At 38.5% G+C, this 26,230-nt stretch overlaps 1 protein-coding gene across 1 annotated transcript in view; it reads left to right on the forward strand.

Annotated features, from left to right (window-relative positions):
• Positions 1-13,918: 13,918 nt before the first annotated feature.
• KPNA1 (karyopherin subunit alpha 1) overlaps positions 13,919-26,230 on the forward strand; it is a 66,840-nt gene continuing 54,528 nt past the window's right edge. The window contains exon 1 of the mRNA XM_047735291.1: positions 13,919-14,104. The gene's annotated coding sequence lies outside the window, so the exon portion shown is untranslated. The remainder of the gene's footprint in view (positions 14,105-26,230) is intronic.

Raw genomic sequence — 26,230 nt, forward strand, 5'->3', positions numbered from 1 at the left:
GTAACTGGCTTTGAAAATTTCTGCGTAAAATGACATTATTCCAAGTGGAAGGACAGCAAAAGGCTGATATTCTACTGATACCCTATTTGGATTCGACCATATCAGGAAAAACCACTCAAGCATCATGAGGCCAAATTATTTATTTTTTAAGATATATTTATTGTTGAGAGAGAGAGTGTGTGTGTATGAGTGCGAGGGGGTGGGCAGAGGGAAAAAATCTCAAGTGTTTTCCTCCCTGAGTATGGAGCCTGACGTGGGGCTCAGTCCCAGGACCAGGAGATCAAGACCTGAGCTGGAATCAAGTCGGACGCTCAACCAACTGAGCCACCCAGGTGCCCCAAGGCCAACTTATTAATTCATCAAATATTTCTTGATCACTAGATGAGTTTCAGTCACTTTCTGGATGCTGGGGATATGATGCAGGACAAGACAAATGTCTTCAGAAAGCTTTCAGCCTGAATCATCAGAAAGACAGCTATGTGATTGAGTATAACAAAAGAGAAAGTACAGATTCTTTGGAAAAATATAAGAGGGAGGGGATAAATTAATCAAGGGTTGGGAGGAAGAAGAGAAAGTGAAACTCTAGCTGAGACCTAAAGTATTTATAAGAGTTATGTGAATGAGAGATGCAGAGAATAGTACTATAAAGGCTGAATCCTCTGTGACTTTGCCCAAATTTTACATCAAAGTTCTACAATATAGAGGCCAGCAAATCTCACCAGGTATTTCTTGCCTATTCTGAAACCCATATTTCTCTATATTCCCCAAATTTCCTGACCCTCTTCTCTTTGCATAGAATACTTCTTCTGCCTTATCTTACTGTAACCAGTGTTCTTTCTCCTTTTTTTTTTTTTTTTTTTTAAATCCCCTTCACCTATTTCCCAACCCCACCTACCTCCCCTCTGGTAACCATGTTTATTCTGTATAGTGATATAGTCTGTTTCTTGGTTTCTATTGGTTTTTTGTTTTGTTTTGTTTTGTTTTTTAAATTCCACATATAGGTGAAATCATATGGTATTTGTCTTTCTCCTACTGACTTTCACTTAGCATTATACTCTCTAGCTCCATTCATGTTGTTGCAAATGGCAAGGTTTCATTATTTTGGGGGGCTGAGTAATATTCCATTGTGTATATATATACACCACATCTTCTTTATCCATTCATCTATATCAATGGACACCTGGGCTGCTTCCATAATTTGACTATTGTAAATAATGTTGCAGTGAACATAGGCGTGCATATATCTTTTTTTTTTAAGATTTTATTTATTTATTTGACAGAGAGAGATCACAAGTAGACAGAGAGGCAGTCAGAGAGAGAGAGAGAGAGGGAAGCAGGCTCCCTGCCGAGCAGAGAGCCCGATGCGGGACTCGATCCCAGGACCCTAAGATCATGACCTGAGCCGAAGGCAGCGGCTTAACCCACTGAGCCACCCAGGCGCCCCTAGGCGTGCATATATCTTTTCAAATTGGTGTTTTTGTATTCTTTGGCAATAGTGGAATTACTGGATCATTTGACAATTATATATTTAATCTTCTGAGGAACCTTCATACTGTTATCTTTTTTTGTTCTCCATACTGTTTTCCACAGTGATTGTACCAATTTGCGTTGCATGAGGGTACATTTTCTCCACGTCCTTGCTAACAATTGTTGTTTCTTGTGTTTTTAAAAAAATTTTTTTTAAGTTTTTACTTAAATTTCAGTTAGTTAACATACCATATAATATGACTTTCAGGTGTACAAATTGTTTCTTGTGTTTTTGATTTTAGCCACTCTAACAGATACAAATGATAGCTGATTGTGATTTTGATTTGCACTTCCCAGAGAAGTGATGTTGAGCATCTTTTCATGTGTTTGTTGGTCATCTGTATGTCTTCTTTGGAAAATGTCTGTTTATGACTTCTGCCCATTTTTAAATTGGATTATTTGCTTTATTGGATGTTAAGTTGTATATATTTGCAACTTTATATATTTTAGATCCTGAGTTGGTATCAGATGTGTCATTTGCAAATATCTTCTCCCTTTCTGTAGGTTGCCTTTAAGTTTTGTTGGTTGTTACCTTTGCCATGCAGAAGCTTTTTATTTTGTTTCTCTCCCACACCATGTCCCTGCACTTCATACTTTCCTCGATGTGGCCTCTTCTCTCCCTCTAGTTGTGCAATTTGTTCTGTCATTTTTACAGATATTCTAAAGTAGTCATCTGGTTGTGCTCTAGGAACAAGAAGAGCATAGGGTCCTCCTACTATGCCACCGTCTTAGCTGCTCAGAAGCATCTAATGTTGAAGTAGTCTCAGTAGGTTATTTTTGCCCTCATTTCCCTTACCTGAGGAAACATATCTAGAAAAATGTCAGAGAAATTACTGCCTATGCTTTCTTCTAGGATTTTTAAGGTTCCAGGTCTCACATTTAGGTCCTTAATCCATTTTGAGTTTATTTTTGTGTATGCTAGAAGAAAGCAGTCCAGTTTTATTTGTTTGCATTTTGCTGTCCAGTATTTCCCATCACCATTTGTTGAAGAGACTTTTCCCCATTGTATATTCTTGCCTCCTTTATGGAAGATCAATTGACCTTATAATTGTGGGCTTATTTCTGGGCTCTCTACTCACTTCCATCGATCTATGTGTCTATTCTTGTGCCAGTACTATATTGGTTTGATTACTATAGCTTCGTAGTATATCTTGAAATCTGCGATTGTGATACTTCCAGTTTTGCTCTTTTTTTTCAAGATCGCTTTGGCTACTCAGGATCTTTTGTTGTTCCATACAAATTTTAGGGCTATTTGTTCCAGTTCTGTGAAAAATGCTGTTGGTACTTTGATAGGGATTGCTAAATATGTAGGTTGCATTGGAGAGTATGAACATTTTAACAGTATTTGTTCTTCCAATCTACGAGCATGGAATATCTTTCCATTTGTTTGCGTCATCTTCAATTTCTTTCATCAGCGTTTTATAGTTTTCAGAATGGAGGTTTTTCACCTCCTAGGTTTAATTTATTCCTAGGTATTTTGCTTTTTTTAAAAAAAAGATTTTATTTATCTATTTGACAGAGAGAGAGATCACAAGTAGGCAGGCAGAGGGAGAGGGGGAAGCAGGCCCCCACAGAGCAGAGAACCGGATGAGGGGCCCGATCCCAAGACCCCAAGACCATGACCTGAGCCAAAGGCAGAGGCTCAATTCACTGAGCCACCCAGGTATCCCAATATTTTACTCTTTTTGATGCAAGTGCAAATGGGATTGTTTTCTTGATTTCTCTTTCTGATACTTCATTATTAGTGTATAGAAATTAGGTGAATTTCTGTGTATTTAGTTTGTATCCTGCAATCTTACTGAATTCATTTATCAGTTCTAATAGTTTTTTAGTGGAGTCTTTAGGGTTTTCTATATATAATATCATATCATCTGTGAATAGTTGAAGTTTTACTTCTTCCTTACCAATTTGGATAACTTTTATTTCTTTTTCTTATTTGATTTCTGTGGCAGCATTCTTCCTCTTGAAAAAAGCTTGCTTCCTGTCTTATACAGTACTGTCTTTGGATATGGACAAGAGGCCCTGACCTGAACCTCTAGTTTGAGAGGACCCCACTCTGGCCTTCCTCCAGGTTTTCTCATCTTTACAAAGTGAGTAGTCTATAGGGTCAAGAGAATATATCCATTTGAAGCCTGCATACTTCACTTCTAAACCACCTACTAGGTAGCTGGAACCCCCCAATTTCCTGCCTAAACAGCTCCAAGTCTATTTCCATGGCCTAAATTGAGTCCCTTTCTTGGGTCTGTCCTCTTGAGGTGGATTATCCCACAGTCTGCATCAAGAATGGCCAAAGGGTGACTGTTTGCAGGGATGGAGCTTAGACATGAAGGCTGAGTTGGTCACATGCCTGTGGGTGAGTTTGTGACATAAAGCTAAAATAGTGTTTAAATTATCTATAAACTTAAAGCTTGTATTAAGAAAAAATAAAGGTAGAAATTATTAGCTAAGCATCCAACTTAAGAAAGTCAGAGTAAATTTGAAAGGTTAAAAACAGAAAATAATGAAATAGACACAAAAACATACAACAGAGAGAAATAAAAAAGTCGATAGCTGTCTCTTTGTAAAGATTCTTAAAAATAGACAAATCTTTGGTAAGATTGGTAAAGAAAAACAAAAGGTCAAGTAAAGAATTTGAAGAATAAAAAAAGGATGCAACTAAACTACATTAGAGATCTAAAGGTAATAAGATAACAGATAATACTAGAAATAATTTCGTGCTAATAAGTTGAAAATTTAGAAAAAATAGAGATTTTGTTAAAAAAATACAAGCTGCCACAATTGACTGAGGACCTAGAAATCCTGAATTTTCTTTTTTTTTTTTTTAAGATTTTATTTGTTTATTGGACAGAGAGAGATCACAAGTAGGCAGAGAGGCAGGCAGAGAGAGAGAGGAGGAAGCAGGCTCCCCACCAAGGAAAGAGCCCCATGTGGGGCTCGATCCCAGGACCCTGGGATCATGACCTGAGCTGAAGGCAGAGGCTTTAACCCTCTGAGCCACCCAGGCGCCCCTAGAAATCCTGAATTTTCTAATGTCTATTAAATAAGTTGAATCAGGGCACCTGGGTGGCTCAGTGGGTTAAGCCTCTGTCTTCCGCTCAGGTCATGATCTCAGGGTCCCGGAATCGAGTCCCGCACTGGGCTCTCTGCTCAGCAGGGAGCCTGCTTCCTCCTCTCTCTCTGCCTGCCTCTCTGCTTATTTGTGATCTCTCTCTGTGTGTCAAATAAATAAATAAAATCTTTTAAAAAAAAGTTGAATTAGCAATTAAAGTTTTACCTACCAAGTAAACAAAACAACAGGCTAAGATGATTTTGCTAGTGACTTCTACCAAATCTTCAAAGAAAAGATAATTCCAATTTCATATAAAATCTTAAATCTTCATGGGAAATTTTAATAAATAAGAGAGAACATTCCCCAGTGAATTTTTCAAGGCTAGTTTAAACTTGATAGCAAAAATAGACAACCAGTGTCTATAAGAAAAATACAGACTGATTCATTTATGTAAATAGATGCACAAAGCTCAAATCTCAAACTATTAATAAATATAATTCAGTTCTGTATAAATAAGTAAATCATGGTCAAGTTGGGTTTATTTCAAAAATGCAATGATTATTTAAGAACCATATAAGTGTATTAAAGAGTATGCTCTCTTCAATATACAGAGAAAAGTCACTTAATAAGCAATTCATAAAAGGATATTGAAAACCTAGAGCAAGCATCATATTTCATGGTAAAACATTAGAATGATTCCCTACAAAATCAGGAGTGAGACAACAGATGTTTTCTATCACCACTAACCTTCCGCAATGAGTTAGGACACATATTCGACACAGTAAAGAAGAACAAATGAAAAACATAACTAGTGGTGGTAAAATAAAAATGTCATTAATCACAAGAAATATGATTGTCTATAGAAAATCCAAGGAAATCTGGAGACAAATTATTAGGATGAACGAGAGCATTCTGTAAGGTTATAAATAGAAGTTTTAAATAAGTCAATTTCATCCTTATACATGAGAATAAATATAATGACTTTTTTACCATTACAATAGCAATATCAAAAAAATAGAGGGGCTAGAAATAAGTTTAACAAAAGATGTATAAAACTTCCGTTAAAAAAATCACAAAATGTTATTCAAAGGCATTAAAGAAGACCTAAATAAAAGGAGAGCTCTACTATATTGTCATCAAAAAGAAGACTCAATATAATAAAGATCTCTATTCTCCAAAAATAAATCTTATCAATACACTTTCAATCAAAACCATAACATTTTCTTCACAGAAATTGATGGAGCAATTTTAAAATTTATCTTAAATCTAAAGGCTCAAGAAGAGCCAAGGTAATTTTAAAGAAGAAAAACAAAGTAGAGGTCATTTGACTATAACATATCATGACTTGTATACATCTATAGTAATTATGATGTGTTATTGGTGGAGGAATAGGCAAACAGACCAACTGGCTAGAATAGAAAGCTCCAAAACAGACCTATGTCCATGTAGAAACTTGAGAATACTTGGATATATATACACATACATATATATCTCAAATATATCTCTCTCTGTCTAATAGATATTAGTTTAATACATATAAAATACATATAAATTTATAAATATGTTTATTTGAGAAATATATCTCTCAAGTTTGTATATTACAAAAATTATATACTATAGATATATACTATATTATATACTATTAAAATTATATATTCTGTAATATTTATGACGTAACTTTTTTTTTTTTAAAGATTTTACTTATTTATTTGACAGAGAGATCACAAGTAGGCAGAGAGGCAGGCAGAGAGAGAGGAGGAAGCAGGCTCCCTGCCGAGCAGAGAGCCTGATGCGGGGCTCGATCCCAGGACTCTGAGGATCATGACCTGAGCCGAAGGCAGCGGCTTAACCCACTGAGCCACCCAGGCGCCCCAATGACGTAACTTTTCACATTGCAGGTTTGATGGTGTCAATATTTTTATGGTACATTTATAAAATTTTGCAGCAGATATTTTCAATTAGAAGCTAAGTGCCATTTAAAAGTCAGAACTCAGGGCGCCTGGGTGGCTCAGTGGATTAAGCCGCTGCCTTCAACTCAGGTCATGATCTCAGAGTCCTGGGATCGAGCCCCACATCAGGCTCTCTGCTCAGCAGGGAGCCTGCTTCCTCCTCTCTCTCTCTGCCTGCCTCTCTGCCTACTTGTGATCTCTCTCTCTGTCAAATAAATAAATAAAATCTTTAAAAAAATAAAAATAAATAAAATAAAAGTCAGAACTCAGCCCGAGTGACTCAGTCAGTTAAGCATCTGCCTTTGGCTCAGATCATGATCCCAGGGTCCTGGGATCGAGTTCTGAATCAGGCTCCTTGCTCAGCCAGGATGCTGCTTCCCCTTTTGCCTGACACTCCCCCTGCTTGTGCTCTCACTCTCTCTGACAAACAAATAAAAAAAAATCTTCAAAAGTCAGAATTCACATGATACAGAATACAGTTGCTTTCTTTCTTTTTTTTTTTTTTTAAGATTTTTTTTATTTATTTATTTGACGGAGAGAGTTCACAAGCAGGCAGAGAGGCAGGCAGACAGAGAGGAGGAAGCAGGCTCCCTGCCGAGCAGAGAGCCCAATGCGGGGCTCGATCCCAGGACCCTGAGATCATGACCTGAGCCGAAGGCAGCGGCTTAACCCACTGAGCCACCCAGGCGCCCCTACAGTTGATTTCTTATCCAAGTTTTCCATGTCAAGTCAAACTGGCTAATTGATGCTAACATTTTTGCTCACTAGTTCTTCTCACTTTCTGAGTATCATGTGACTACATACATACTTTTCTCAGTATAGAGCTCTGAGAGTGTGTAGATATATGAATGACAGAGGTAAAAACTATGGATTTCTGGGAAAACAATGGACCAATCTCAATAAATGGTCTTAGACAACTGGTTAAGAACATGGAAAACCATAAATTTGGATCTTGTTCTAGGTCTAGACAGGGCCTAAGATGGGGATTCTTGTTCAAGTGACTTATTGGGGGACTGCTTTCAGAAATAGGGGGTTAAAGGCAGCAAAGGGCAAGGGGGAAAGCTAGCAGAAGTATGGTTTTAGCTGAAGATGAGCTTCAGTATAATCCCGAAGGAAATCACTAGGGCATAAACTGCACCGTTAAACTAAGTTGAACACTGTAACAACAGCTGGTCTTTTGAAGTGATGTCAATTATTGGCCTCCCTCCATCCTTGGGGGGTAGGAGTAGGAGCCTTCTAGCAAGCTGGCTCCTGTGAGGACTATACTTCTTCAGAAAAGGGAGCAGATGAAAGTTATCTGCCAGTACTCATATCAGGTTGGGGAATGGGGATACCAGCTAGATGAAGTGAATTCGTTTGACTTCAATACAGGTAGGGAAGAGTGACAAGTGTCCTGATTTACCTGTCTTTCCAGGTTTTGGTTCCAAAAATTCCCACATCCTGGGAAACCCTTGCAGGACACACAAAGAATCCTCATCTATGATGGGTGTGGAAGATTGGGGGGAAAGTACAAAACCCATCCGTACGACAGCCCAAAAAATAGGGCCTGAAAGCAACCACCCTGCTTTGAGTGTCAAATAGATAAAGCATAGATTCTCTGACGTCTGTAGTTACTGCTGGTGTTTTTCCCCCTGGCCATTGATACTGGTAACCATGGTTTGCAGTTTATGATAATCGTCATCCACTGTTTTTTTTTTTTTTTTTAAGATTTTATTTATTTATTTGACAGAGAGAGATCACAAGTAGACGGAGAGGCAGGCAGAGAGAGAGAGAGAGGGAAGCAGGCACCCCGCTGAGCAGAGAGCCCGATGCGGGACTCGATCCCAGGACCCTGAGATCATGACTTGAGCCGAAGGCAGCGGCTTAATCCACTGAGCCACCCAGGCACCCCTCGTCATCCACTGTTAAATCATTCTGAGGGATCTGAGTTAAGGGTGCAGTTTAAGTGCACTGTAATCAGAAGCATCAGCAGTCTATCTTTGGCTTTGCCTGTAGGTTAACTGCTGTGCCTCATACAAGATGAATTTTTTTTAAACATTGTCAATGTAGTGACCATGTTTTATAAGGGCGGCCACAGTGAAGATGAGAATGGTTATAGCGGCAGCAGCGTGACCCAGACATCACTGCAAAAGAAAGCTAAACAACTCTGTAATGTTGATGACCATTGGAAGACAGTATAACTGGATTAGGGAGGGAACAAACAGAAATAGGGCATACTGCACACTACGCAGAGAAGAATTTCGGATTGGCACTTCTGGAGAAGAGGATGTGAAAGCGCATATGGAGACCGCATCTTCCAAATCTGGGAAAAGAGAGACAAGGACTCCAGAATCAGTCAAAAGTTTTTAGCTTCTCAAAGACACCAATGCTCAGCTGAAAATAGCAGCTGCGGAATCAACGTGGGGTGTCCCATGAACCAGTGCGCACGCATGTATGGTACCTTTGACTGCTCTATGGAACTGAATAAGGTTACATTTCCTGATTCAAAGCAATATAAAACTCCCCTCTAGCTCCTAAGGCAATTTGACCTGAAAAATGGGAGTTTCAAATTGGCTTCCTAATGTTGATTAAGATTTTAAATGAAACCATACACACACAAAACAAAGGGTGTTCTATTTTGTCCAAAGACAAAGTAGACTTGGCTCATTTATCTGTTTTCAGTACAAATGTTAATTTTGACAAATTCTATTCAGTCTCTAAACTTCCAAAGAAAATGAAACAATCTCATCTGCATAACACCTTATACACAACACTACCAGGAAAAAAAAAAAAAAAGAAAGAAAGAAAAAAGGTGTGGTTTTCTTACCTGGGATACAGAGGTTTCCATAATGGAAGTAGTTGGTCATTTCAGTTTCCTCAAAATGTGCAGAAGCATTTAATTAAATTTTGACTTTATAGAAATGGAAGGAGATAGCTACCTGAAACATGGGCCCACAAGATGATTGTCAATGGGGGGTGCCTGGCTGGGTTGGTCGGTAGAGCACATGACTTTAATCTCAGGGTTGTGAGTTCAAGCCCCAAGGTGGGTATAGAGATTACTTAAAAAAATAAGTCAGTAAATAAATAAAACCACATTTTATACATGCATACATATATATGTGCATATATATGTATACATATACACACATATATACGAATACATATATATATATAATATATGTATATATAAAAGATGACTATCATTGTTGCTAGCCATAGAAAACATGTTAAAATCATGGCCTGCCATAAAATCATATTTTCAAAGTATGAAACAAGAAGAATGTATTGCTTCAATTTGGAAATATGTTGAGGATGAGAATGGAGAGAACTACAGTGAAACAGAAATAAACATGCTGGTTCTTTAAAACTGTCTGACAATCCTTGAAGAGGGCACGAGGAATCTAGTAAAAGATGAACCAACTGCACCTGAGTTATTCAGTGTTATGTTAGATTGAGTCAAAACTCCAACAGATAAAAAGAAAAAGATGAATTTTGGGGGAAATAAATTATTTCAGAACTTTTTAAGAAGTCCCTAAAGAGGGGCACCTGAATGGCACAGTTGATTAAGCACCCAACTCTTTCTTTCCTCTCAGGTCATGATCTCAGGGTCCTGAGATGGAGCCCTGTGTCTGGCTCTGTGCCCTGTTGGGAGGAGTCAGCTTGGACTCTCTCTCCCTTCCCCTTTTCTCGTCCTCCTTGCTTGCACACACACACTCTCTCTCTCTCTTTAAAATAAACAAGTAAATCTTAGAGGAAAAAAGAAGTCCCTAAAAAAAGGCAACCAAGTTTAGCAGAACGTTTGGAATGTCTTTACTGAAACTGTAAACTTACTTGGAAGCTAACTTCAATTTCACAAGTTTAAATTACTTTTGTGTTTCAAAATAATTTTCCCTAGGAAAGAGAGGTTTAACTTATGATGACATAAAATGTGCTTCAGAATGTTTTTAGAACAATGAGCATTTTGGATAGGGATAACTTACATGGTTGATTTAAAGAGGCAAAGAATCTCACTGACAAACATCTGGCTTACCAAAGCAAGTCTGTAGATATGAAGTAGGTAGACACTTTAGGGAGCTGGAAACAAAACCTTACAATTTAGAAATGTGCTGTGCTAATAAATAAAATCCTAAGTATTCTGTGTTCAAACGCTTTCATTGAGAGAATACGTATTCACTTTAACTATTATGTAAAAAAAGAAAGATTCCTAAAGGCTCCCGGCAGTTCAGAGAAGTATTAATTGTAAAGGAAATAAAGAATAAAAAACTCCCATTGTATCCTAGAACAGAAAAAAAATTGTTATTTTTTATTTAATATAGGTAATACCTGTTTAATTAGTTCTATTGTTCTATTACATTCTCCTTTAAAAAATTCTTACATTTATGTACCTTAAGAATATAGAATAATACAATGAATACTGTTACACTGAAAAGAAATAAAAAGAATATAGAATAATATAGCCCACAAAATTTAAATATGCAAAAAAGAGTTAAAACAGTTAAAATAAATTGCTGTATCAGAGGACAGAAAAGAACATAAAGATATCATGTTATAAAAATATTGGGGTGCCTGGGTCGCGCAGTTGGTTAAGTGTCTGCCTTCAGGTCGTGATCCAAGGGTCCTGAGATCAACCCCTGTGTCAGGCTCCCTGCTCAGTGGAGTCTGCTTCTCTCTCTCCCTCTGCCCCCTACCCTAACTTGTGCTGTGCATGTGCTCTCTCTCTCTCTCAAATGAATACACAAAATCTTAAAAAAAAAAAAAAAGTCAGAAAAGTTTTAAATGCCCAACTCTTGATTTCAGCTCAGATAATGATCTCAAGATTGTGAGATCAAGCCTCATGTCCTATTCTGCACTGGGCATGGAGCCTGGTTAAGATTCTCTCTCGCTCCCTCTGCCCCTCCCCCTCTTTCAAAAATTGTTTTAATTTTCTCACATATGATATTTGCTTGACTATATTTAGTCTTCCTGTTATTACTAGTTGCCACTTTCACCTAGTCCTATTGCTATTTTAAGTGACAGCATTAATGCTTCAGAAAAGAAATATAACAGTATATATAAATTCAAGTAAATACATGTTTTTATATTAAAGTAATAACATATATGTATAATTATACTATTATTTGTTTTTACATCTATCAGATTGACGAAAAATTTTTTAAAAGCCAGACATTTCCAAATGTTAGCAAGATGTTTAGAGAAGAGAATCTTAATATATTGCTTGTGGGGTATAAATTGAGAAAGCCACCTTGTAAAATCATCTAGCAGTAATTAGTATATTAGTCTTCTACTGTTGTGTAACAAATTACCGGAAACCTAGTGCTTAAAACATCTTATCTCACAGTTTCTGTGTCCTAGGAGTCTAGGCACAGCTTGACTGTTTCATCTGCTCAGGGTCTCACAAAGCTGCAATCAAGGTATAAGTCAGGCTGTCTTCTGGAGGCTTGCCTGGGGAAGAGTAGCTTCCAAACTCTCTAAGGTTGTTGACAGAATTCATTTCCTCCTGGTTGTAGGACCGACGGTCCTGGCTTCTTACTGGCTGTCAGCTGGAGGCACTCGGGTCCCAGAAGCCATCAGTAGTTCCCTGCCATGTGACCCTCTTCTTAGGCAGCTCACAGCATAACAGCTCACTTCTTCAAGCCCAGTAGGAGCATGTCTAGTCCCAGTCTGAGAAGATGAAATGTAATCATGGGACTGACATCCGATTATCTTTGCCATGTTCTATTGGTTGGAATTAAGTCAAAGGTCCCACTCACACTTGAGGGGTAGGGATTAATACCACAACACTAGGGGACAAAGATCATGGGGGCCATCTTAGAATTCTGCCTACCACGGCTAGTGAAATTAAAGATGTAGTATCCTAGGATCTAACAGTTTCTTTATACACACAAAAATGTGTACAAAAATGTTCATAGTAGTATTGTTTGTAAGAGCAAAGTTATTCTTCTACAATTTTAAAATTTCTCAAACTACAAAAAGATAAAGTCAGAGAAATATTCACTAATAAAATGTTGTGCGGTATGATAACATTTTTGTAGAAGTAACATATATATAAGAATTTTGCTTCATCAGTGGCCTACTGTTGTCGAGCAAATCCTCCCAGCACTGAGAATAACTGGACAAAATATAAAAACACTAAGGCATGGAGGAGCCACCAAGGCAGCGAGAACTTGTGTGTCCCAGATCTGGAAGAAAACAGAAACCATAAGAGGAAAGCCTGACATTTGCATCACTTTTCCACCTGAGGTGATTGTTAAGTCTGAAAGCAGTGGCTGAAAAACTGAGTAGAGCTTTTGGCTGTCTCATGGGGCTGAGGAAGCTGGGCCCAGAAAGAGAGGTGGGGCCAAGGAAGAAGGCCCCCAGCTAGGAGTAAAGGTGAACTGGAAAGAAACTAGTTTTCACAAAGACCAAAGCCCAGCTCTGAATAATCCTAGTTCTGACTGGAATAAAGTGATCTCTCCGGTTTAGCTGTGGTCAGGTATACTTGCCCCCAGGTTTCTCCCTTAGAACACCTTGCCTTTCCCCAGTCCCCTTGCTCACACTCAATTCATCCTAAAAAACATACCATCCACCAATGGAGAATGCTGATGCTGCAGGAAGAGATGCAGGACAAATGAATATTTCATAGCCTAGGATTCAGGTAGTGAGTGGTCCTCCCTCCCACACTTGTAAATGAATTAAGCTACCAGATTTCTTTCACGTTGCTTCTCCGACAGTATTTTAAATCAATCTGATAAACCATGTCACATGTGAGACTTTCTATTCTGTGACCTCTGTTTGGTTGGCTTCAGTCCTTCTTCTTTGGAAAGCAGTGTTCAAAAAGAATTCCATCAAATTTAACGGTAACAATTATTTGCTCAAAATTTGTTTGCGAGCACTTGTGAGTGAAGCAACGATTTATGTTTTATTTAATTTCTTAATTATTTTTGATACTTCTCATACATTATCAGGCAAAAGGGAAGGGAGAGAACAACAACAACAAAATACCCAGAAGCCTCTTCACACGTGCTGCCTGTGAATGCCTTAGACACGAGGCATTGACTTTTGACCTTTTGCAATACTCCCTCAGCCTTCATTTATTCCATCATTCACTCAATAAACGTGTACTAGGTACAAGCTCTGTTAGAGGCTAGTTATAGGCAGGTGAGGCGAGGATCAATTCACCTAGGAAGAGCTGTGAAGACAGATTTGTAGACATAACTTTGCAATTCAACCTAAGGACCGTCCTGTGGTCACTCCACCGTGTTTCTGCAACCTTTGCCGTTGACTGTGAAGCTCCTCCGATCCCCGGTTGTTCACTGGTTCCCCCTAGCCTCTAGGATTTCCAGTGAAAGACGGGTGGAAAACTACATCTCCCGGCAGCCTCTGCAGCAGGGCAGCAGAAGAAAACGCGCAGGCGTGCGGGCGCACCCCCGCGCGCAGGCGCTCTGCGAACGCCCGCTGAGCTGGGTCTCACTGCTGGGTGCGCGACGGCGGAGAGCGAGGCCTGGTGAGCACCGGCGCTGGCCGGCTGTTGGAGCTTGTGCGCGGGAGAGGTACGGCGGGCCGGCAAGCGAGCGAGCGCCTCACCCCAGCATCGGCACCGGGATCGGTTGCCTTGAGCCTGGTGAGTGCGGGGCCCCGTGGCTCCGGCCCCTCCCCCTCCCGCTGGCGGATCCGGCAGTCCTCGGCGGGACCCGGGAGAGGCCCCGGGGCGAGGGCGGGCGCCGGTCGGCTCGAGCTCGGGTCCCAGGGCCCGAGCGCTCGCGGCTCGTCGGTGCGTCACGGGCCCGGCTGTCCTAACGGCCGCGCGGCCGGCGGAGGGGAGGGTGGGGGTGGGGGGCGCTGGTGTGTTCGCCCTCGGGAACGCCGGTCGAGGCGAGGCGGGGCGGGGCGGCGGCGGGGCTGGAAGCGGCGTTGGGGACTGCGGGGCGCCGAGGCAGCGGGGCGGAGAGGAGGCGAGCGCTGAGTCTGCGCCGCGGCCGGGCGTGAGCGGGCGGGGGGCGGGGGTGGGCAGCTCAGAGTGCTGGGACTAAGGCAGGAGGGAGCGGGGGACGCGGGTTGAAATCCTGATCGAGGCTGGAAGGGACGGTCTCGGGAATTCACAAGTTAGAGCCCGAGCCGGAGCCGGTGCTTGGGAGGGAGAAGGGCGGGGGTGGAGAGGGACGACTGCAGTTTACAGATGTCATAACAACATGGGCCTGAAGCGGCTGACCGGGGTGTGGTAATTATAGGAATGACTGAACTTCGTCTGCTCAGAGTGTAAGAGGTGATGCGAGGGAAACAGCGAAGTATGAGATGAAGCGCAAAATGGGAGGAGAAAACCCAAGGATGACTGGAGTCAGGGAAGTCGTTTGGAAGGAAAGTATTTAATGTGCCACTTTTCAGGGAAAGATTTCAGAATCGTGGGTTTTTTAGGTTTTAAATTCGGAATAAACAATTTTGAAGTTATTTTTCTAGAACATGCTAATAAATTCTATTCTTAACTTTCCCCGTCCCCTCTTCCTTTAAGAAACAGTTCCTTCAAAACCCCTATTTCTCAGTAGATGAGTAAGTGATTTTCCCCTCTCTTGTTGCTTCAAGGCTCTTTCTTGACAGTAACTTGTTCTTGTGTTTGTAATATTTTGAAACGGGTCCAGGAGTTATTTCCCCTTAAAAATTGAGGAGATGAAATTTTAACTTTTTTTTTTTAATTTTAACTTTTCAAAGGAAAGTGATAATGAAGTCTGCTGTAGTTTTACTGAAATCATTTATTCTTGGAGGGCACTGTGTATACCTGATTGTAAGATGGAGGACTTGAGAGAAAGGAATGAACATTTGCCCTCCTTTCCAGATACTGTGCTGAATCCCTTAGGTATAGTAAAACATCTAATCCTCATGGTAACTTTGAAGTAGATGTTAATTTATTTGATTCTACCGATAAAACTTTGAAGGCCAGAAAAGAAGTAACTTACATAAGGTTATGTAGCTCTTGTTGGAACCAGCCTTAGAACCGAAGATTACTGCCATTTTAAGAATTATTCCTTAAATAAATAAAAATTTCTCCTCTTCTTTCATGTTTTGTTCTTTTTTTTTTTTTTTTTTTTGTTAATGTTCATTCAGTGAATACTTACTGAGTGTGTGCTGAGACTAGGGACACAGACCTGGTCAAAACACTTTACTATGTCATGGAAATGATAATCTAATGTAATGAATATATGTATTAACTGCATGGCATTTTATCAGTCTTTATAATTGAGCAGAAACTGTAATTTACTCTAGTATACAGCAGAGGAAGTTCAGATGGAATGAGACATGAGCCTTGAGGAATTTACAGTCTAGTAGAGAAACAAAACATATAAAAACATAGAATAAACTAAATGACAGAAGTAAAAACCTCACCTGGTCAGTATCTTGCATTTTGTTACTTAGGTCCTCTTCATAGACCTGTGATTTAATATTACCGGCATTGGCTTTTATCTAGGATTGGTACAGAATAAAGGACAAAAAAAAATTTTCATTGCCATCCAGGACACTTTCTCATTTATTTATTGGTCTTTATAAAGTAGATAAGTTAGAGACAAATTCTTTTTAAGACAGATTGATACACTTTTTTTATTTTAAACAAGTGACTGATTTTATTAGGTCATTTGTGTTTTGTAAGCCCTCCTCTTGCTCTTTACACTTTGGCTATCAGGCGGTTCAGAGCTGTGTCCAATTTTTATAATTTTCTTTCTTCTTTTTTCTAAGATATTATTTATTTGACAGAGAGAGAGAGAGAGCCCAATGTAGGGCTCCATGTGGGGCTTGATCCCAGGACCCTGGGATCATGATCTGAACCCACGGCAGATGCTTAATGACTGAGCCACCCAGGCGCCCCTGTTTTTATAATTTTCTTTAGCCTCAACTGTTATAAACTATACCAGATAGTTTGGAATTTCTGTCAGTTGTTTCCTGGACTATTTTCTTTGTTCTCTGTTGCTCTCAATTTAGTTTCTACCTTTTCCCTTTTCATTTGAGATTAAGGATTATACCTTGTTTTTAGCTTCAGTTGTTTTAGCATAGTATTTGTTAAATTAATGATTGTCATGATGATTTATGATGTTTGTGTTAAGTCTGTCAGATTGTTTTTAGAAATATGTGAGAATACTTTGTATAAAATCAGTTTTAAGACTTTGGGTCATGCAAGTAAAAGTGACTGACCTAGTGATAAAGGGAATTCCCTGTTACTCAAAGTCTTTGTTATAAGATCGCTGTACTTTGCAGGTATTATGAATTCAGCCATAATAATGGAAGAAAACGTTGGACATGGTAAACAATTCAATTAGCTGATTGGGGCTGATTTCATTCTGTTCTTGCTGCGATAAGCAGGAGGTGGCCCCTGGCCAATGCGGGGCCTGCATTAGAAAATTTTGAGACCCTGCAGTGGAAGAGCAGGGATGAAGACTGATGGGACCTACTGTTCTGTTTTTTGTTTTTGTTTTTAAGCTGTTACAACTCCACAAAGGACTGTGAGGTGATAAAATGTTTCTGACCTAGTGTAGTAGATTAATTAGGACCGTTCTTGAAAGCAGGCAGTAATCCAGAATGTGGATAATAGGGATAATCTTCTTCACATAACAAGAATAATGCTGCCCTTCATATACAAAGATAAGTCTGCTTACTCATCGTGATTGATTTTCCAGCGTGAGGAGGGATATGTGCTGAGTTGTCCATGAGTCTCTGTATTCTGACCAACAAGGCAGCTTGGGGCCAGAATGGGGGCTTGTAGCTAGGGAACAGAAAGACAAGCATGAGGGACTAACATCTATTGATGGATCAGGCATTACATTAAGTATTTTCACTTAATTATCCTTGCAAAACCACTTTGAGGAGGTAGTTTCATGTACAGGGTGGTTAGGTAACTTGCCCTATTTCACATAGTATGTGATGGAGCTGGAATTCAGACAGGGCTATTTGTACTATGTTCACATCAACCATTGAAGCTTGATTTTTGTTTTAGTTTGCAGTTCACTCTCCAGAGCAGAACAAACTAGGTGTAGTTCTTTTAGCATCAGGAAATGATACTGTGAAGATCTAATTTGCTAACAGGGGAGGAAAGACTGTTCAAGTCCTTGCCATATTGCCATTAAAAAAATGCAGGTTTTTAATTAGAATACTATATGAAAAACAACTGTCCCTTGTCCCAGCCCCTGCACTTTTAGAGCCTACCCTCCCCGCCAGCCCCTTTTTTAAAAAAGTAGGCTCAATGCCCAGTGTGGAACTCTATGCAGGGCTTGAACTCATGACCCTGAGATCAAGAGTCAGATGCTTAAATGATTGAGCCACACAGGTGCCCTTCCTCTCTCTCTTTTTTTTTTTTTAAGCTGTTTACTTTCATATTAATAATTTGCTTCTGTTTTTTTTCTTGATATAGCAATTTCAGGCGTTACCTGTTGACTCTCCTCTGTACACATTGCCTCTCCCATCCTCCCAATATAATTGGCATAGTTCTTTATTAAGTCAATATTCAAAATGTTTACAGTATTATAGCCATGTAAATATTCATAGTTGCACCATGTACTTTATTAGGATGTCATTTCTTCTGTTAACCAGTTGGTGTTTTTCCAAGAGTTAATACCTTTTTTACCCTCCCTTCATTTCCCGAGATAGCTGTCCTGGAACTTGCCGTGCTTTTATTGCTGTCTGGACTGGTTATTTTCTAGGCCTACTTGCCACCTGTTACCCTGGAACTTCTCTTTACATCACTCTTAAAATTCTCTTTGCCTCTCTTCTATAATGGGTCTTCTATTTCCCATATTTTCTTAGCCTCCTGAGAAAGGATACCTGGGAAGTAAAAACTTTCTGAATGCATGATTGAAATAAATCTCCATTCTCTCTTACCATTTCATCAATAATTTGGCTAGGTATAAAATGGTAGGCTTAAAAAGTTTGGAAGTCATAGCTTGTTTTCTTGCATTCCATTGTTGCTGTTGAAATCTAAAACTATTCTGATTATTTGTTTGTGACCTTGCCATCTTCTAGAAACTTTTCGGATATTATTTTTAACCCCTGAAATTGAATGATAATGTGCCTAGGTAGGGTTTTTTGGTTTTATTTTGTTTAATTTAAGGGAACTCCATGGATGCTTACAAATTGGAAGCTTATGTCCTTTAGTTCTGGAAAAACATTTTTTATTATTTTTTGGACTTTAGGTAAAAAGGGTTTTAAAGTTAATTATGCTTCTCAGTTCTTGATGTACTATCATGAGGCTGTACAGGGTTCTTTAAATTTTCCTTCCATTTCTAAGCCCTACTTCCCCATTGCCCTTTTTAGCAGGTATCCACTGCATTGTGATTGATCCATTTCTTGATTATATGTGAATCATTGAATCATTGTGAAATATGTTGTGTTTTGTGTCTGTGTGTATGTATTTAGTTTATGTATTGTAGACCTTGTTCTGTTTCTTATTTTTTTTATTCAACATTGTTTTGGAGACCTTTCTGTTTTTTGTTTGTTTTTTTTTTTCTTTCTGTTCTGTTTTGTGTACATATAGTTGTATATAATTCCATAATATGCATCTACCACATTTTTTTCTGTCCCACCTTGCTGGCATCAGAAATACACTGTAGTAAGTATACTCTTAGTTGTATATTATTATGGACCTGTGTGAAAAGTTCTCTGGGGTATATACCTAGGAGTGGAATTCCTGGGTCATAGAAAGGGAGCACTAATTTACGTGCTCACTAGAACTACAGGAGGGTGTTGTTTGCCCACATCTTTGTCAGTACTTGGTTTTATTCAACTTTATAGTATTTGCCAGTCTGATGGATATAAAGTAGGTGTCTCATTGCTTCAGTTTACCTTCTCTGATTACTAATGAGTTTGAGCACCTCTTAGATTCATTCAGGTTTTCCCTTTTGAAAACTGTTTTGCCCTTAGTTTCTTTTTCCTTTGGGTTGCTGTCTTTCTTTTTGGTTTGCAGAAGTTCCTTGTGGAGGTTAAATTTGAGTGGTCTGTTGATTTTAGGCTTGGAAAATATCTTCTCTAAGATATTGTCTCTGTTAATTTTGTCTGTAGTTTCTTTCATTGAATGGATATTCTAAATTTGATACCTTGTTTCTTTGATAGTATGTTCTTCATCAGTTCTTTTGTTCTCTGTTGGAATTTGTATTATTTGGGTATTGGAACTCATAGGTTGTTCTTTTATTTTTTTTAAATCTTTTAAAAAGATTTTATTTATTAGACAGGGAGAGAAAGAGTACGAGCAGGGGGAAGGGCAGGGAGAGGAAGAAGCAGACACCCTGCTGAGCAGAGAACTTGATGGGGGACTTGATCCTAGGACCCTGGGATCGTGACCTAAGCTGAAGGCAGATGCTTAACTGACTGAGCCACCCAGGCACCCTTCATAGGTTGTTCTTTTAATTTTCTTTTTCCCCCCTCTTTCTTTCCATCACTTAGTCTTTTTGTTCTGCTTCCTAAGAAATTTCCTCAGTGTTATGTTCCAACCTTTCTATTGAGTTTTTGATTTCTATCTACATTTTGTTTTTTAGAGCTCATTCTGTTATAGTATCTTTATATTGTTTCATGGACACTATAATCCTTTTGAAGATTTTAATGATAGTTTTTTTTTTTTTTTAAGTTTTGTTTTTTCTTCCCTCTTTGCTCTGTTTCTTCTAAGTTCCTTTTTTTGTTGTTTCTCTTGCGGTCTTTTCTCTATAGAGGTTTTCCCCAGCCATAATCTTATATGGCTGTCCATTCATATTTAAGAGTGAAGTGCCAAAAACTGAACTGAAAATTCTGTAGGTGCGGCTTATTAAAGATGGTCATTTATGGGAGGAGGGGACACTATTAGGTCTTTTTCTTGGGCTGGTCAGTTTCCTTGAGAAAGAGAGCCTCCAGTCCCTTGAGGGGAGGTTATGTACACCTGGCTGCTATGTTTTGAGAACTTATCTTAGAAAAGGAGCTGGAGATCTCGCTGTTCATTGTGTTCTTGTAATCCTGTTTTCTCTGTGGCATATCACTCCCAATTTACCTGTACTGGAGACCTCCATTTTGAAGTCTCTTTAGTTTGGTTTCTTCAGAGTAAGCTCCACAATTGTAGGGTTAGAGGAGGGATGGTTGCCTACTTTGGAGAAGTGGGGGAGGAAATCTGGCTGTGATGACTGTTTTGTAGGCTTCCAGCTAACCTTCTGGTTTTTGTCCTCCCTAACCCTTCAGAGGTGCCTATGAGGACTCCTGCTTGTGGACAGTGTGAATCAGCTTCTTTGCAGGTGCTTAGGCTTTAGAGTTCTCCACTTTGCTAGTATAATATCACTTGACCATCTGTTTTATAGTTTCTGACAAGGTTTTGACATCTTATATGTGATTGTTTCCTTTTCTATCCCGTGGGTCATTCCTTTAAAAAAAAAGTTAAAATTTTAGTGTTGATCGGTCTACCATATTTACCGTTTTATTTCTTTATATAGACTTTTTTTTTTTTTAAATTTGAGTTATTTGAAACACAATACTACATTAATACATAAACTTTATATTCTGGAATGTTCATTCTTTTCATAACATTTGAGGGACTGCTATATGCCTAGTCCTATGCTTAATATTGAAGATTAAAATTTAAAATTTCTGGGGGGCACCTGGCTGGCTTGCTTGGTGGAATGTGCAGCTTTTTGGAGGGTTGTGGGTTCAAGTCCCATGTTGGGTGTAGAGATTACTTAAAAATAAAAATTTTTTTTTTTAAGATTTTATTTATTTATTTGACAGAGAGAGACAGCATAAGCAGGCAGAGTGGCAGGCAGAGGGAGAGAGAGAAGTAGGTTCCCTGCTGAGCAAGGAGCTTGTTGTGGGACTCGATCCCAGGACCCTGGAATCATGACCTGAGCCGAAGGCAGCTGTTTAACCGACTGAGCCACCTAGGCATCCCTTAAAATTAAAATCTTAACAAATTAAAATTTCTGAGCTTTGTTAATGTATTTCTGAGTTAATATATTTTAGGAAGAAAGTTACATCCTGTATGTGCTGCTTAATTTGAAATGTGAAAACCCTCATAAGTGCCCATGTGATAGATATATTACAGAACTTATTAATTTCAGTAATGAATATGAATTGGATTAAGGCAAGTTTGCAGTTTTTCTTTTTTCACATGAAGGAACGCTTTACACGCATTACACCATTTTGGGGAAAGATTTATTAAAAAAAAATCCACGGGGTCCTGGGTGGCTCAGTCAGTGAGTGGAGTGTTAGACTCTTGATTTTGGCTCAGGTCGTGATCTCAGGGTCCTGGGATCAAGCTCCGCTTCAGGCTCTGCACTCAGAGAGGAGTCTGCTCTCTCCAGGATTCTCTCCTTCTGTCCTTTACCTTCCTCTGGCCCCCCTGGGCATGCAGTTGTGGGGTCTCTTTTTAAAGATTTTTATTTATTTGAGGGAGAGAGACAGCATGAGGAAGGGAAGAGGGAGAAGCAGACTCACCCCTGAGCAAGGAACCTGAAGTGGCCAGATCCAGGCCCCGGGATCATGACCTGAGTTGAAGGCAGATGCTTAACCTACTGAGCCATCCATGTGCTCTTCTCTCTCTTAAATAAATAAATCTTTAAAGAAAAATTAAAAAATAAAAATAAAAAAATCCAACTACATATAAAGGAAGAGGTAGTTTTTTTTTTTTTTTTAAGACCTAAAGTGTTCAATCAGAACTTTGATGAAATAGCAAAACATTGAGTTGATAAAATTCTAGCCAAAAGTGAAGAACACAGTTTTCAGTGTTTTAGGTAGGCTGGGAAGCTTCACTGTAGTAAATAATATGCTTTCAGTTCTACTGTTTGAAAGTATTTCTTATTGTATAAATAGTATATTGCTTACTGTAGAAAATTTGGAAGATAGAGAAAAATAGTAACTTGCTCTTGAAATTTTTATATACCACTTTAAATTATGAGTGTTTTTAAAGATATAGAGAATAATATAAGTTGGGTTTTTGTTCCCAACATCCAGATTTTTCATATGTTTGTATTATTTTTCTCATTTCTCAGTATGTCATTTCCTTAATCCTCATTTTGGAATTTTTAGGTTTACAATTTTTCACTAATAATTATAGTGCAGTGAACAGTCTTATACTTACTGCTAATTTTATTTCATTTTGATATATTCCAAAAGTGGAATTACTGAATCCTAGGGTATGGGTTTCTAAAATCCTTAGTAAATATTTACCCTTAAATGTTTTGCTATTGAGAAGGTCTTTGGAGAACACTGCAAGTTAGGAACCTAGAGATACTGGAAGGTGAGGTCAATATTAGGGTCAGAGGTTATAGCCAGTTTTTCAGTGGAAGAAAGTTTGAAGCTGGGACTTGAAAGAAAGTAGGTATTTCTATTAGATTAGTGGGGTTAGAGCTCTAAGATGTAACCAGAGATGGTACAGTGAATCATGTCTGCAGCATTGATGTCTTATAGGAGAGACTTAAGGCAATGTTTTTCAGACTTTGCCCCCACTAGAATGTCACTAAAATAAAGGAACTCTTTGAATTATTTTATAGGAAAGAAAATGGGTTGGATATTTTCAATTTTACTTTTCTTCTCTAATTTATTAAAATCTTTTAAAAGGACCTGCTACCATTTGATTAGAAGTTGGTGGCGGGGCGCCTGGGTGGCTCAGTGGGTTAAGCCGCTGCCTTCGGCTCGGGTCATGATCTCAGGATCCTGGGATCGAGTACCACATCGGGCTCTCTGCTCAGCAGGGAACCTGCTTCTCTCTCTCTCTCTCTCTCTCTGCCTGCCTCTCTGTCTACTTGTTATCTCTCTCGGTCAGATAAATAAATAAATAAATCTTTGAAAAAAAAAAAGTTGGTGGCAAATGAGTAATTAATGGTCACAAATGATATTAAAACCTTTTTATACTTAAATTTATTTATGCTTATATTTATAGGTCCATAACTTATTTTGTAGTCATACTTTCTTGTGGTCATGTTTTCTAATACAGTTATGCTTGGTTTATATGATTAAGTAAATTAACTGTATTAGCGTTTCATGGTGTTTCACAAAGAATATGTTGAATGTTAAATATTCAGAATTTTTAGTGTGTGTTTGTGATTTACGGACTGGGTGGATTGACTCAGCACCCTAAATATGTACCATCTTGAATATAATAAAATATAAAAAGATATACATTCAGTGTGTTGGGTATAGATTGATGTAGAATGGAGAGAGTATTTATTGACTCAGTCAAGGCCAAGGGATCTTGTAGGACAAAGAAGTTCAAATTTGATTTAAGATGTGCTAAAGATTCATTCCTAGATCCTTAGGCATTGAAGTAATACAGTGAAAAAGGTGTTGAGATTAATAGAGAGCTGTGTGAAGGATGGCTTGAAGAGCAGAGAGCCAGAGGTTAAGGAAGGGTGGGTTAGAATTCTTGCAGTTCTGTGGATATAGGGTTGACAAGGACCCAGACTAGACTGGTGGCAGTGAGAATACACAGGAGCAGATAAAGTCAAACACTTTGGATAGACTAATAAGGAAAATTTGATAACTAAATGAACATGAAGGAGGAAGTGGAAGATTTCATTTCGGAAGAGAAATGCATTTATATTTACCACCAAGTTTGCATCTGGCTTTTAATATTTTGCTTTCTTGGCTTTATTTCCCTAGAAAACATGGAAAATTAGGCATAATGGCTTTAGAGAAGCCATTGTTCTTGAGAAGGTATTTTGAAAAGTTATTAACAGAAATTTAGGATTTTTAATTGTCTAAGTGATAATATAAAAATATTTGATTAGGAAAATTTTCATACTATTACTTTGTTATTTCTCCTGTAATCCTCTGTAGATTTTGTTTCATTTCTTTGTTACCAAAGTTCCTTTCAATCCAGTTTAAGCCCACATTTCAGCTGTATCTTGCGTTATTTTTCGGTAAAGATTTTGCTCCTTTATAGTGTTTTTCTTTTCTTTCTTTCTTTCTTTTTTTTTAAGATTTTATCTATTTATTTGACAGAGATTACAAGTAGGCAGAGAGAGAGGAGGAAGCAGGCTCCCCGCTAAGCAGAGAGCCCGAAGTGGGGCTCGATCCCAGGACCCTGGGATCATGACCTGAGCCGAAGGCAGAGGCTGTAACCCACTGAGCCACCCAGGCACCCCTATAGGATTTTTCAATTGCAGATGTATATCAGAATTTATTTGGGAATCTTTGAAAGAAAAAACACCAGAGACCTAGTATGTGCCTCGGGCTTACTAATCAAATTCTTTGGAAGGACAGTTGAGGTGTCTGTTTTTTAAAAAGCTCTCCCACGTGACAGATCAAATCCCCTCTTGAACCCACAAGGAGGGGAACCAACCAATCTTGGTTACAATATGAGTAAATACATATTTAAGATTTTTTAATATAGGCTTTCTATTTTCAAGCACTTTTAGGTTCATAACAAAATTGAGTGGAAAGTAGAGTTCCCATGTATCCCACTATCTTCCCCATCATCAACATATGCATCAGCTTGGTACAATTGTTTTAATGGAACCAACACTGATACATTGTTATCATCCAGAGTCCATAGTTTACATTAAGTTTATATTCATTCTTCATGTTGTACATCTATGGGTTTTGACAAATATATTGTGACAGGTATCCACCATTAGAGTATCATGCAGAATAGTTTCTCAGTGCCCTAAAAATCTTTTCTGCTCTGCTTTTCATCCCTCCCACTATAAACACTTGGCAACCACTGATCTTTTAACAGTTTACATAGTTTTGCCTTTTGAGAATGTCATATAATTGGAATCATACCCACATGTTTTTTCAAAACATCCTCAATGTGACAGATACCCTGTCCTCCACAAAAAGGTGGGGAGGAGGGTGTTATTTTACATAATCAATCTCATTTGTGAATACTGGAAATTTTTCTTTTTCCTGGAAATTATGGATACTAGAAATTTTTCTTTTATGGGTTTTTAAAAAATTGAAGTATAGTTCACACAATGTTACATTAGTTTCAGGTATACAACGTAGTGATTCTATAATTTTATACCTGTACAGTGCTCTTAAGTGTAGCTACTATATGTCACCTTATAACATTATTAGAGTACCATTGTCTATATTCTGTAGAAGGGTGCTGTACTTTCATCCCTGTGACTTACTCATTCTATAACTGAAGGCCTGTGTTTCCCGCTCCCCTTAACTTCTTTTGCCCATCCCCCTGCTCCCCTTCCCTCTGGCAAACCGCCAGTTTGTTTTTTATATTCTTGGATTGGTTTTGCTTTTTTGCTTGTTTTTTAGGTTCCTCATATAAGTAAAATCATAGGGTATTTGTCTTTGAGTTATTTCACTTAGTGTAATACTCTCTAGGTACATCCATGTTGTTGCAAAGTGGCAAGATTCTTTTTTTTGTGGCAGAGTAATATTCCATTGTGTATATATACACCATGTCTTTTTAATTCATTCATTGGTGGACATTCAGGTTCCTTCCATATCTTGACTGTTGTAAACAATGCTGCAATAAACATACAGGTGCATATATCTTTTCAAATGAGTGTTTCCTTTTTTGGGGGTAAATACCCCATTGTGGAATTATTGGATCATTTGGTGATTCTATTTTTAATTTTTGAGGAACCTCCATACTGTTTTCTATAGTGGCTACACCAGTTTGAATTTGCACCAACAGTGCATGAGGGTTCCTTTTTCTCCACATCCTCTCCAACACTTGATATTTCTTATCTTTTTGATACAAATTTGACAGGTGTTAGGTAATATTTCATTGTGATTTTGATTTGTGGTGTAGAAGTTTTTAAGAAAATATTAATACGGAGCTTAAAAGGATGATACACCATGA

This window comes from Lutra lutra, chromosome 1, assembly GCF_902655055.1.
Source record: "Lutra lutra chromosome 1, mLutLut1.2, whole genome shotgun sequence".
Classification (NCBI taxonomy): Eukaryota; Metazoa; Chordata; class Mammalia; order Carnivora; family Mustelidae; genus Lutra; species Lutra lutra.